This window comes from Oryzias melastigma, linkage group LG4, assembly GCF_002922805.2.
Source record: "Oryzias melastigma strain HK-1 linkage group LG4, ASM292280v2, whole genome shotgun sequence".
Lineage (NCBI taxonomy): Eukaryota > Metazoa > Chordata > Actinopteri > Beloniformes > Adrianichthyidae > Oryzias > Oryzias melastigma.
Window position 1 is genome coordinate 30,029,830 of NC_050515.1, and position 12,535 is coordinate 30,042,364.

Sequence of the window (12,535 nt, forward strand, 5' to 3'; positions counted from 1 at the left end):
GAATGTAAAATATTCCCAAGACCCAAAAATGCATTAAAAATAATCAATGCAAACTGTCCTATAACTATTGTCTTCTGTGATCTATGTAATTTGTCTTCAGTATTTTATGAAGGATTCCTGACTGTTACTTTCAGTCTTTAAGTTCTGTTCTGAACATACCGCATGGCTCAGTTGTCAAAGCATTAATCGTCTGCTTTTTTGAGCAAAAGTCAGAACAAATGAGTCTATATCCAGGCTTCTTGTTATTGCTTTCTCATGAGCCAAGATAACTAAATGTGAATATTTGCAAATGGTCGAGATGTCTACAAACTCGACATTGCCCTCAGCATCAGTCTTTTTGAACTCTTTTTCCGACATTATTTTTGCAACGAGAATCTCATTGGAAAGTTTGTCACTTCCCAATGAAAGGCCATGGTGCAGCGGTAGGGCGGTCTTCCCTCAATCAGAAGACTGTGGGTTCAATTCCTGCCCTGGCTGCCCATATGTCAAAGTGTCCTTGGGCAAGACACTGAACTCCACGTTGTCTCTGATAGGAGGTTGTCTCCAGTGTTCGGCAGCGGAGCCACCATTAGTGTGTGAATGGATGAATGTGACTTTAAAGCGCTTTGAGCCTTCAAGGAAAGTAGAAAAGCACTATATAAGTATACACAATTTATTGCTATTTTCTGCAGAGGGCTAGACTTGGTGACATCCAGAAAAGAGGGAGATTGAGGTTGAAGACAATTAACTGCTTTCATCAGCTCAAAACCAGCAGAATCTGGTTTGTCATAATTATGCTTGATTTGATTTAGTACCATTTTGGACAAAGTTTCAATATTTTCTTGTGGATGTTGTAGAGGTGTATTTTGCCGTTTTTGGAATGATTTTGTTTATTTCATTAAACGGGTGGCTTGGGCATCTTGTCCGGATGCCTCCTGGACACTTTCCTGGAGAGGTGTTCCGGGCATGTCCCACTGGGCGGAGGCCCAGAGGAAGACCCAGGACAGGCTGGAGAGACTATGTCTTTCAGCTGGCCTGGGAACACCTCAGGGTCCCCCAGAGGAGCTGAAGGAAGTGGCCGGGGAGAGGGAAGTCTGGACATCTTTGCTCAGACTGCTGCCCCCATGACCCAGTACCGGATGAAGTGGAAGAAGATGAATGGATGGATGGATGGATGGATGGATTAAACGGGGTCCTTTGTCAGTGTGTAGTCAAGCATTTTTAAAAACAGGACTGCAGAGAAATCATCACTTAGCTTTCCACACTGCCATGAAGTGGAAGTTCATTCACTGCAAGGAGCAGAACAATTTCTCCATTGTTTTTATATAATATTTATCTTTTTCAATTTGCCTGGGAGTCTGGGGTCCGGGGAGCCTTACTGAGGGCTGTCTGGTTTCTGTATGACCGGAGCAGGAGCTTTGTTCGCATAGCCAGCAGTAAGTCAGACCTGTTCCCGGTGCATGTTGGACTCCGGCAGGGCTGCCCTTTATCACCGGTTCTGTTCATAGTTTTTATGAACAGAATTTCTAGGCACAGCCAGGGCCCGGAGGGGATCTGGTTTGGGGACCACAGGATTTCATCTCTGCTCTTTGCAGATGATGTTGTTCTGTGGCTTCATCAAGCCAGGACCTCCAGCACGTATTGGAGCGGTTTGGAGCCGAGTGTGAAGCGGCCGGGATGAGGGTCAGCACCGCTAGTGAGTAGTTTTACAGCCTTTAACCCTTGTTCTCTCTTATGGGGTCCAGATGACCCCATTCTTTATTGATGTGTGAACCCTTCCATGACAAAGGTGGACAGGATATTATGTCTGCCAAGGATTTTATGTCTGCCATGGGTCTAGATTACTTGTAATGTAAACATGCCTAGGATAGCACAAGGGTTACGAACATCACCACGGCAAATTAGCTTTAACAGGGAGTTTTATGCCAGATGCCCTTCCTGACACAACCAGCATCTTTACGGTGCAGGGAGACCGTTAGGAAGCAGCACAAACATCCATAATAATTGCCAAAAATTAAGTTGACTACTTCACGGATTTCATCTATTGTGTGTTATTTTTAGAGAGTGAATCCTGCAATAGAAGAGGGACTACTGTCTATCCAAATTCCAACCAAGGGAAAACACTAATGTCATTCAAAACTGTGAGGACCACTTGCACGACCAAGAAAGAAGCTCAGCAGTAACGGCGGGGATTTAGAAAATCATGTGCAAACTCACTTACACTTTCTTACCAAAAAAAAAAAGTTCAACCAACAACAATATTTAGGCTGTTAAATTAGGTAGCAACATGCTACTTTGCTAGCAGAGCAATGCAACTACCTGCATCTTGACCGCACATTTTACATGTTGCCAACAGGAATTTCCATCAGTCTTTGTGAAGGTTGAATGTGAATATGTGCGATTAACATCAACAATGTTTTAAAACATGAAACATTAATAAAAACATACATTGATTAATCAAGCTAGTATGCTACTTGCGAGTTGCTAGCACCACCTTTAGCACACAGTTCTCAGTTCCCAGCCTAATTTCTCTCTATTAAAATGTGATTCCTGTCCTGTGATGATTCCTCTCCATGGGATTATTTTGCTGTCAAGGTTTTTGAAGTTGATTACAAAACATTGTGTCCCCTTTTGTGGTTCTTTTCGTACTTTTTCGGACCTCCTCTATTCATAACTCGGGAAAACTCAAAGCATATGCCACACGTCTGTCATATGATTTCCAATCCAGTAATATATATCATTGGACATGACGCATGAGCTAACTGGAGGACCTGCCTCCTCAGGGCACTGGGAACAGGCAGTTAGGAGGACCTCCCTCAGAGTCCAGCTCCTGAGCCTGTGCAGACCTGATGTCCCTCTCCAGCTGCCGGGAAAGTGCCCCCAGGACACAGGAGGGGGTGATGATGGTCTTGTGTTGTTGGTCAGTCTCCACGACCTCTTGTTGCCGGGACAGCACATCCGGCTTGACATTCTTGGAGCCGAGGCGATATGAGACAACAAAGTTAAAGCGACAGAAAAACAAAAACCACTGTGCCTGTCTCAACTTGAGCCGCTTAGCGGTCCGGAGGTAGGACAGGTTCTTGTGATCCGTCCAAACCACGAAAGGCAGGGAGGATCCCTTAAGCCAGTGTCTCCATTCTTCTAGGGCAGCCTTGATGGCTAACAGTTCCTTATCGGCCACGTCATAATTACGCTCCACTGGAGTAAGCCGGCAAGAAAAAAAGGCGCTGCTGTCCTCCCTCCCCCGCTGGGACAACACAGCCCCAGCCCCAGTGTCTGATGAATAAATTTATACAATTAACTGGTTAGAAGGGTCATGCTAAGCCAAGACTGGTGCAGAGGCAAAGTGCTTTTTCAGACGTTCAAAAACCAAATTAGCAGCCTCAGTCCAATGGAAAGGAGAGTTGGTAGAGGTCTGAGCTGTAAGGGGCGTGGCCACAGTGCTGAAGTTGAAGATAAAGCAACGTAGAAAATTAGCAAAGCCCAAAAACCACTGGAGCTGTTTGATAGAGATTGTCCAATTTGCCACTGTGCTCACCTTAAAAGTATATTTTCCAACAAACACTGGAGAACCAGATGGACCTATGTTCATCTGGGTCCCTGGAAAAAATCAGAGTATCATCTAGATAGACAAACACAAAACGGTGAAGAAAGTCCCGTAAAACATTATTAACCAACCCCTGGAACTACTGCCGGGGCATTAGTGAGACCAAACAACATCACCAGTTCCTCGAAATCTCTGAGTGGTGTGCTGAAGGCAGTCTTCCACTCGCCCTCAGGTCAGATGCGGACCAAGTGATGTGCGCTACGCAGGTCCAGCTTGGTGAAAACCCGAGCTTCCTGAAGAGCCTCAAAGGGCAACTCCATGAGAGGAAGTGGGTACTTGTTCTTTATCGTGATCTTATTAAGTCTGCGGTAGTCAATACACGGTCTAAGAGAACCGTCCTTCTTCCCCACAAAAAATCCTACTCCCGTTATTTTTCCTAAGTAGATTGTATGTTTTGTACATTCTAACTGAAAAAGAATAAATAAATACATACAAAAAGAAGCCTGCACCAACCAGTGAAGAAGAGGGTCCTATTATGCCTGAGCTTTGGGACCCTGTGATTTATTGCTCCATCACCTCCATCTCAGGTCGAGACAGGCAGTACAACCAGCTCTTGGGAAGAGCAGCACCCGGTTTCAGCACAATGGCACAGTGATAGGGCCTGTGAGGCGGCAAGGACAGGGCTTTGGACTTGGAAAACATCAACGAATCTGATGGTTAGGGCGACAAGGGCCTCCAAGGACGAGGGCAGCTACAGAGGAGCTAGATGAAAATTCAGTTCTACTTATAGACCCTCCAGGTAGGCATCTGTGAGTGCCACTGAGTTCGAGCCGCTCTCAGAGGTAAGGGTTCGGAACTCAATGACATAATCTGCCACCCGCCGGTTGCGCTGCCTCAGAGCCTGGACTGCTTCTCCTCACTTGGTGTGTTGGAACACCTGGGTGAAGGTCTTAAGGAAAGCCGAAAGGGAAGCGCAGTGTGGTGTGGTAGATCTGAGATTGCGTAAACAGGAAGTCATTGTTGATGGTTTAAAGGGTTAGTAATGGGCTGGGACAAAGCTAAAATGCGTATCCAGATAGATTCCATATGTTCTAATGTATCAAAAATAACAAATAATTACCGTTGACAAACGCAGGTTTTTGTAAAATTTGACAAAATCAACGACAAATCACACTCGCATTTCGCCCTGCTTCAGAAACGGCTCGATTCGGGTCACGTGACGCGTTGACGTCATGTGGGTGAGACAGCGCCAGCAGCAGAATGCAGGCGGACCCAGGGTGTCTGCAGATACATGTATGTGTGTGCGCTGCGGCAAAGTTGAATTCTATAAACATTGATGTTATGGTCCGACGGAGTATTAGGGTCACCAAAAAAAAAAAAATAAATTTTAAATTGTGATTTTTAAAGTCGTAAATTTACGAGATTTACAATCGAAATGAGCCTATTGTGAATGAACACTGTGAGCAGAACCAGACCGACTAAACCGTGAAAAGCTTCTGATTTCAACAGGTAAACTGAATGTTTAAAACATTGCACATGTTTGGAAGTTTCTTTGTTTGATTTGCAGTTTATTAATCATTGATGGTGGCTTGCAGGATCTCTGCAGATCCGTTGATGAAACCATCGACACTCGCAGCGGTCCACCAGTCATTTCTTCCTCCGTGAAAGATCAGATCTCATTCATTTCTGTGTGATGCTTTCATCTGAAGAGGAATCGTTTTCGGAATTTTCAGTATACTTAGCTAACGTGACAGACTGTTGTCATCCCCTGTTGTTGTGTTGAAACGGGACGATTCATGTGGAGAACGGGACGTACGGAGCACTGTTTACATTCTCCTTTGGTTTCTGCGCATGTCAGAGACATGCAGTAAGGTGGTGAAAGAGCTTCTGGGTATGTGAATAAAGTGATTAAATAAGTGAATGAATAAATAAATAAATAATAATAAAGTGGCGGATGGTCCTGCAAACATGTCTCTAAGCTCTTTATTTTGCATATGAAACTCTGCATTACCGACCCGGATAGTCAGCTTCATTGATGATTTGATTTAGAGTCGCCAAAAGGTTCCGATCTGTAAATAAAGCTTCACGAGATGCTCCACGTCTTCCAGCTTCGAGCATGGCTCTGATAAACTGACAGCTTTCGGTTTCATCGGCATTCTCAGCGTCACTGTCAGTGTCATTGCCAGATTGTGAGCTCCTACTTTCCGCGCTGCCGGCTCAAATTGATAGGGCTTTACAGTCCTCAAACCACAAACACCCGGCGCCTCTGAATCAGCGTCACTTTCAGAACAAATGTTTCCACAATCTGAGTCTGAAGACAGAATTGTGGACCTGGAAATATCGCTGACATCGCTAGCTCCGACACGCAAAGGAGAAGCCATCTTGCTATGTTGACCCTGGTTACGTCACACGCACCACGTGACCAAAACGGAGCTTTTCCCCGGAAGAGACAGGTTTGCCAAATTTGGCCTCAAAAATGCCGTTTTATTTCAATATTTCTTGCTCAAAACACGGCAAAACATTTGGAAATGGTAAATATAAGGCAAAATACAGTTAACACCGAAAATGACCCACAACCCCATTACTAACCCTTTAATATTATTGATTAATTCGAATGTGTTGTTTCAGGCAATTTATTTTTTGAAAATCGAGATTTTATTTTCCCAGCTCTCTGCTCCCTTAGGCTTCCGTAGTCTGGTGTAAAGTCAGCCCATTTGTATCTTGCAAAGAGCAGACATGAAAGCTGCCGCTAGCAGAGGAAAAAGAGAACCACCCCACCCACCACCTCTCTTTGCTAATAGACCCTTTTGACTGTGACATCAGACAAAATTGCGACAGGGCCGTGAGCACGATACGCAACTTCTGGATTTAGACCGAGAAACCAAAGAACTGAACACAGTTTAATAACATTTTACATAAATAATAAGACGTAACATTACCAATTTCAACAGAAAAATGTAAACTATTTATTATATAAAAAATCTGCTGAACTGTATATTCAATTCCTGTCTTAAATCATTCACAAATCTAAATAGAAATTTGAATGATCCTTCAATATTTGAGATTTGATTGAAAATATCAACCTTTCATTTGAGCAGATTTCATTATAACAGGTTCTATTTTGGCTGATGTTATTTCCATGTATTTTAAGTGCGATCGAGATCCAAAACCGATAGAAATTCATGTTGGCCACATTTAATACCTTTTGCAAAGACACACACATCAATGCATTGCTCGTACACATTTTAATCGCTTCCCAGGCTAAATTTAGGGGATAATTTAAAAACAGGAATGGTTTGGCTCAGCAAAAATGTTAAGAGCAGCTATTATCAGCTTTCAAAATAAGAGTGTCTAAGTAAAAAAAATATATATCCCGAGGAACGTATTTTGTAACATTTTGTGAAAATAGTCACTTTCGAATTTTTGTCAACAGTTTTCAGTTACTTTGATCATGTTTTACCTTTATTTTTCTACAGATCAGACACAGTTATGATCAAAATCAAAGAGGAGTGATGTTAGAACCACGGCTGAGCTAACAGCAGCTCACTGACCGCAGTAGAAAACATTACAACAGGAATAAGTTTGACTTTAATGTCAGACACGCTGGAATTGTCTGACTTTTGATCTGTTTACAAAGATTATGTGAGAACGGACATTTAGACAACTTTTAACTGGTGAGAAAAGATCTTCTGCAGCTCCACGTCTCATAGCACGGATTATTAGAATAAAATCATAATTACCTTCATAATCAAACAAGCATCATTCACTGAAGTATTTATAACATTTGTCTAACTTTAACTGGGTTGTCAGAGAGAAATAATCAGCGACTAGTTTAATATCATCCATAGGAATTTGGAGAATCAGCTGATCTGCTGTTCTGCAATGTAGCCATGAGGGGGCCCAAGCCAGGGTCTCATTGTGCCGGTCCCAAGCCCGGATAAATACAGAGGGTTGTGTCAGGAAGGGCATCCGACGTGAAATCTTGCCAAATCAAATATGCGAATCAGACCTACGAAATCCATACCGGATCGGTCGAGGCCCGGGTTAACAACGACCGCCATCGGTGCTGTTCACCGACAGGGTGCCGGTGGAAATTGGACTACTGTTGGTGGAAGAAGTGGAAGAAGGAGAGGAGGAAGGCGGGTTCGTAGGGAGAGAGAGAAGAGGAAAGTCACTAGTGTTGGACTGAGAGTTGGGACTTTGAATGTTGGAACTATGACAGGAAAGGGTAGAGAGTTAGTGGACATGATGCAGAGGAGAAAGGTAGACATACTGTGTGTCCAGGAGACCAGGTGGAAAGGTAGCAAGGCTAGAAGTTTAGGAGCAGGGTTCAAGTTGTTCTATCATGGTGGAGATGGGAAGAGAAATGGAGTAGGAGTTATCCTAAAGGAGGAGTTTGTTAGGAGTGTTGTGGAGGTAAAAAGAGTGTCAGATAGAGTGATGAGTCTGAAGATAGAAATGGAGGGTGTCATGTTCAATGTTGTTAGTGGGTATGCCCCACAGGTAGGATGTGAGCTGGAAGAGAAGGAGAAGTTCTGGTTGGATCTTGATGAAGTGATGATGAGCATCCCTGGAAATGAGAGAGTTGTCATTGGTGCAGATTTCAATGGTCATGTTGGTGCAGGAAACCGAGGTGATGAGGAGGTGATGGGCAGGTTTGGTATCCAGGAGAGGAATGTAGAAGGACAGATGGTGGTTGATTTTGCAAAAAAGATGGAAATGGCGATAGTGAATACATTCTTTGAGAAGAGACAGGAACATAGAGTGACCTATAAGAGTGGAGGTAGAAGCACACAGATAGACTACATCTTGTGTAGACGGTGTAATCTGAAGGAGATCAGTGACTGTAAAGTAGTGGTTGGTGAGAGTGTTTCCAGACAGCACAGGATGGTGGTGTGTAGAATGACTCTGGTGGTGAAGAAGATGAAGAAAGAGAGGGCAAAGGCAGAGAAGAGGACAAACTGGTGGAAGCTGAAAAAAGAAGATTGTTGCATGACTTTTAAGAAACAGTTGAAACAGGCTCTGGGTGGTCAGGAGGTACTCCCAGATGACTGGATAACTACAGCTAATGTGATCAGGGAGACAGGTAGGAGTGTACTTGGTGTGTCATCAGGAAAGAGAGTTGATAAGGAGACTTGGTGGTGGAATGAGGAGGTGCAGGAGTGTATACGGAGTAAGAGACTAGCTAAGAAGAAGTGGGACACTGAGAGGACTGAGGAGAGTAGACAGGAGTACAGGGAGATGCAGCGTAAGGTGAAAGTAGAGGTGTCAAAGGCCAAACAAAGAGCTTATGATGACTTGTACACTAGGTTGGGTAGTAAGGAGGGAGAGACTGACCTGTACAGACTAGCAAGGCAGAGAGATCGAGATGGGAAGGACATGCAGCAGGTTAGGGTGATCAAGGATAGGAATGGTAATGTGGTGACAGGTGTCAGTGGTGTAATGGAAAGATGGAAAGAATACTTTGAAGAGTTGATGAATGAAGAGAATGAGAGAGAACAAAGAGTAGAAGAGGTGACGGTTGTGGAGCAGGAAGTAAGAAAGATTAGTAAAGGTGAAGTGAGAGGGGCTTTGAAGAGGATGAAGAGTGGAAAGGCTCTTGGTCCTGATGATATACCTGTGGAGGTATGGAAGTGTCTAGGAGAGATGGCAGTGGAGTTTTTGACCGGGTTGTTCAACAGGATCTTAGGTGGTGAGAAGATGCCTGAGGAATGGAGGAGAAGTGTGATGGTGCCCATTTTTAAGAATAAGGGAGATGTGCAGAGTTGTGGTAACTACAGAGGAATAAAGCTGATGAGCCATACAATGAAGGTGTGGGAAAGAGTAGTGGAAGCCAGACTAAGAGCAGAAGTGAACATTTGTGAGCAGCAGTATGGTTTCATGCCAAGAAAGAGCACTACAGATGCAACATTTGCTTTGAGGATGTTGATAGAGAAGTACAGAGAAGGTCAGAGAGAGCTCCACTGTGTCTTTGTAGATCTGGAGAAAGCTTATGACAGAGTGCCCAGAGAGGAACTATGGTATTGTATGAGGAAGTCTGGAGTGACAGAGAAGTATGTCCGAGCAGTGCAGGACATGTATGAGGGCTGTAAGACAGTGGTGAGGTGTGCTGTAGGGGTGACAGAGGAGTTCAAGGTGGAGGTGGGATTACATCAGGGATCAGCTCTGAGCCCCTTCCTGTTTGCAATGGTGATGGACAGACTGACGGATGAGGTTAGACAGGAATCACCATGGACTATGATGTTTGCAGATGATATTGTGATTTGTAGTGAGAGCAGGGAACAGGTGGAGGTGGAGTTAGAGAGGTGGAGGTTTGCCCTGGAAAGGAGAGGAATGAAGGTTAGCCGCAGTAAGACAGAGTACATGTGTGTGAATGAGAGGAACCAGAGTGGAAGAGTGAGGTTACAGGGAGAAGAGATAAAGAAGGTGGAGGAGTTTAAGTATTTAGGGTCAACAGTACAGAGTAATGGAGAGTGTGGAAAAGAAGTGAAGAGGAGAGTGCAAGCAGGTTGGAATGGGTGGAGAAAAGTGTCAGGTGTGATGTGTGACAGAAGAGTTTCAGCACAAATGAAAGGAAAGGTGTACAAGACTGTGGTGAGACCAGCCATGTTGTTTGGACTAGAAACAGTGGGACTGAAGAAAAGACAGGAAGCAGAGCTGGAGGTAGCAGAGATGAAGATGCTGAGGTTCTCTTTGGGAGTGACCAGGATGGATAGGATCAGGAATGAATACATCAGAGGGACAGCACATGTTAGAGGTTTTGGAGATAAAGTCAGAGAGGCCAGACTGAGATGGTTTGGACATGTTCAGAGGAGAGACAGTGAATATATTGGTAGAAGGATGCTGAGTCTAGAGCTGCAGGAAAGAGGTCTAGAGGAAGACCAAAGAGGAGGTTTATGGATGCAGTGAATGAAGACATGAAGGTGGCTGGTGTTAGAGTGGAGGATGCTGAAGACAGGCTTAGATGGAGGAAACTGATTCGCTGTGGCGACCCCTGAAGGGAAAAGCCCAAAGGAGAAGAAGAAGCTGATCTGCTGTTCTGCAGACAGGATTACTGACATTTGAACTCTGATTTGTGACTGGTCTAAATGCAGAAAAGAATACAACCACATAAGACATTTCTAAAATAAACATTGTACAAATTTTGGTTACAATTGGTTAGATTAGCTTTCATTATTTAGGTAAAATTGCTTTAATCAGTGTTCAGCTGTCAGCTTTGCCGTTCTAAACCATAGACACCGGAAGCGAGTCTGCACTTTCCGGCGATGTGTGACATCGCGTGCAAGGGGTCTATTGTCTCATGCTAACTGTCTCCGTGTAGCCTTTAGCTCTTTGGCTGATGCAGCAGCAGGTCATGCAGGGATTTTCTACAGGATCCAGACAGAATTGGAGGATAAAGCTGCGGGTCTACAGCTGCAACAGAACGTTTAATAAAAGTGTAGATTTAAAGACAGCGCTGTTGTTACACTGACACTAGCATGCTACGATGCTAGTTGCTAATGCTAACTTCCTGTTCCGGTGTCTCCTATATGGGAAACAAAGAGGATCGGTTCAAAATCGAGCCATTTTTTAAGACAAGGCAACATTTATTCATTTTATAAATACCAGACATGAATCAACTTTGTACTAGTATATGTAGTCTCTTTGTAACATTACAGAGCTAGTGTTAAGCTGAAACATGAACATAAGCTGTACATGAGTGTTATTAAAATAACACTCATGTACATTTCTTAGTAAAATAATGTAATATTTTATTCACTAAAAAATATTCTTAGACTTTTTTTAATCCACTGGCCAACTTGACTGTTGAGTCAGAAATTTGAAACCGCTTTCACCATCACTTCCTGATATGTCTATAGCCATATTGTAAACGTCTGCAAGCCATCTTCAGCGATTGGTCTGAGTCTCTGTGAGTCATAGCTGAGTCATGGAATCTACAGCAAGTACTGTCGCCAATCTGGAGTGAGTTTATTGTGAGTTCCCGCCTCTTTCCACGCCTCGACCACAAGACCGCGGATGTAAACAGCTTCTACTTTAATAACGGCGGCTCGGGAGAATTGTACAAGTCATTGTTGAAGCCTGTGAGGGAGAACCATTCCAACATTTGATTCTGTCAGCGGTCCTTTGGGATTTACTTACATTTATTCCTTTTTGTCGAGATAAAAGGAGCATTTGGGTGACGCTGCTGCAGAGCGGTGCGCGGCCCCCTTGCACGCAGCAGCAGCAGCATTACTTCACATGCGCTGCCAGGTTACAGTCTGGTCAGATGCACGTGAGAAGCGCGTTCAGCGGTATTTAAACTAAATAACCATCCTAACAAGTGAACAGCTGGATCTTTTTTCTGTTTGAAAATACGATAACATCCATTGGAGTTTGTCTGGCGCTCCTCACAGGAGACGGCTGCGTCTAATTCAGGCTGCAAGCTGGAAAAGTGCGGCGAAAATTAAACTTTGGTTGGTGATTTTATGGAGGAGATGTACCATTCCGTATGATACACAACTTATAATTTATAGGCTACAACCAAAACAGTGAAATAAAGAAAAACGAACGTTAAACAAAGAAAAAAGTCCAAAGCACATAACCTCAGAGTGAAATCTATTTCTACAGAGTAAATCCTCATCTAAAAATGTCGACAGCATGCTCCTCTTGTTGTTTTAAACTGCTGCATCGGTACATTCCATTGAGGAAAACAACAGTAGGACAATGATTGGTACATTGTTGAATTGTAAAGTAGGTGTTAAAAGGTCTTCACGGACCCATTGATGAAGTCTGCTCCCATTGGCTACCCGTCATGTGTCACTCAAACCCCCCAGACGTTCGACATCAGACCCACAAACGCTTATTGAGCCATCTGATTGGTCAATTTATAACTCTAGTAACTGGTGATAATGAAAAAAAATCTTTAAAAAAATTAGGATTAGAAAAAAGAAGTTAATCAGAAAGCAGCAGAGGAAGAATGATTATTCTGACGTATAAAATGACTGAGAAATAACTGTCTGTTTCTCAATG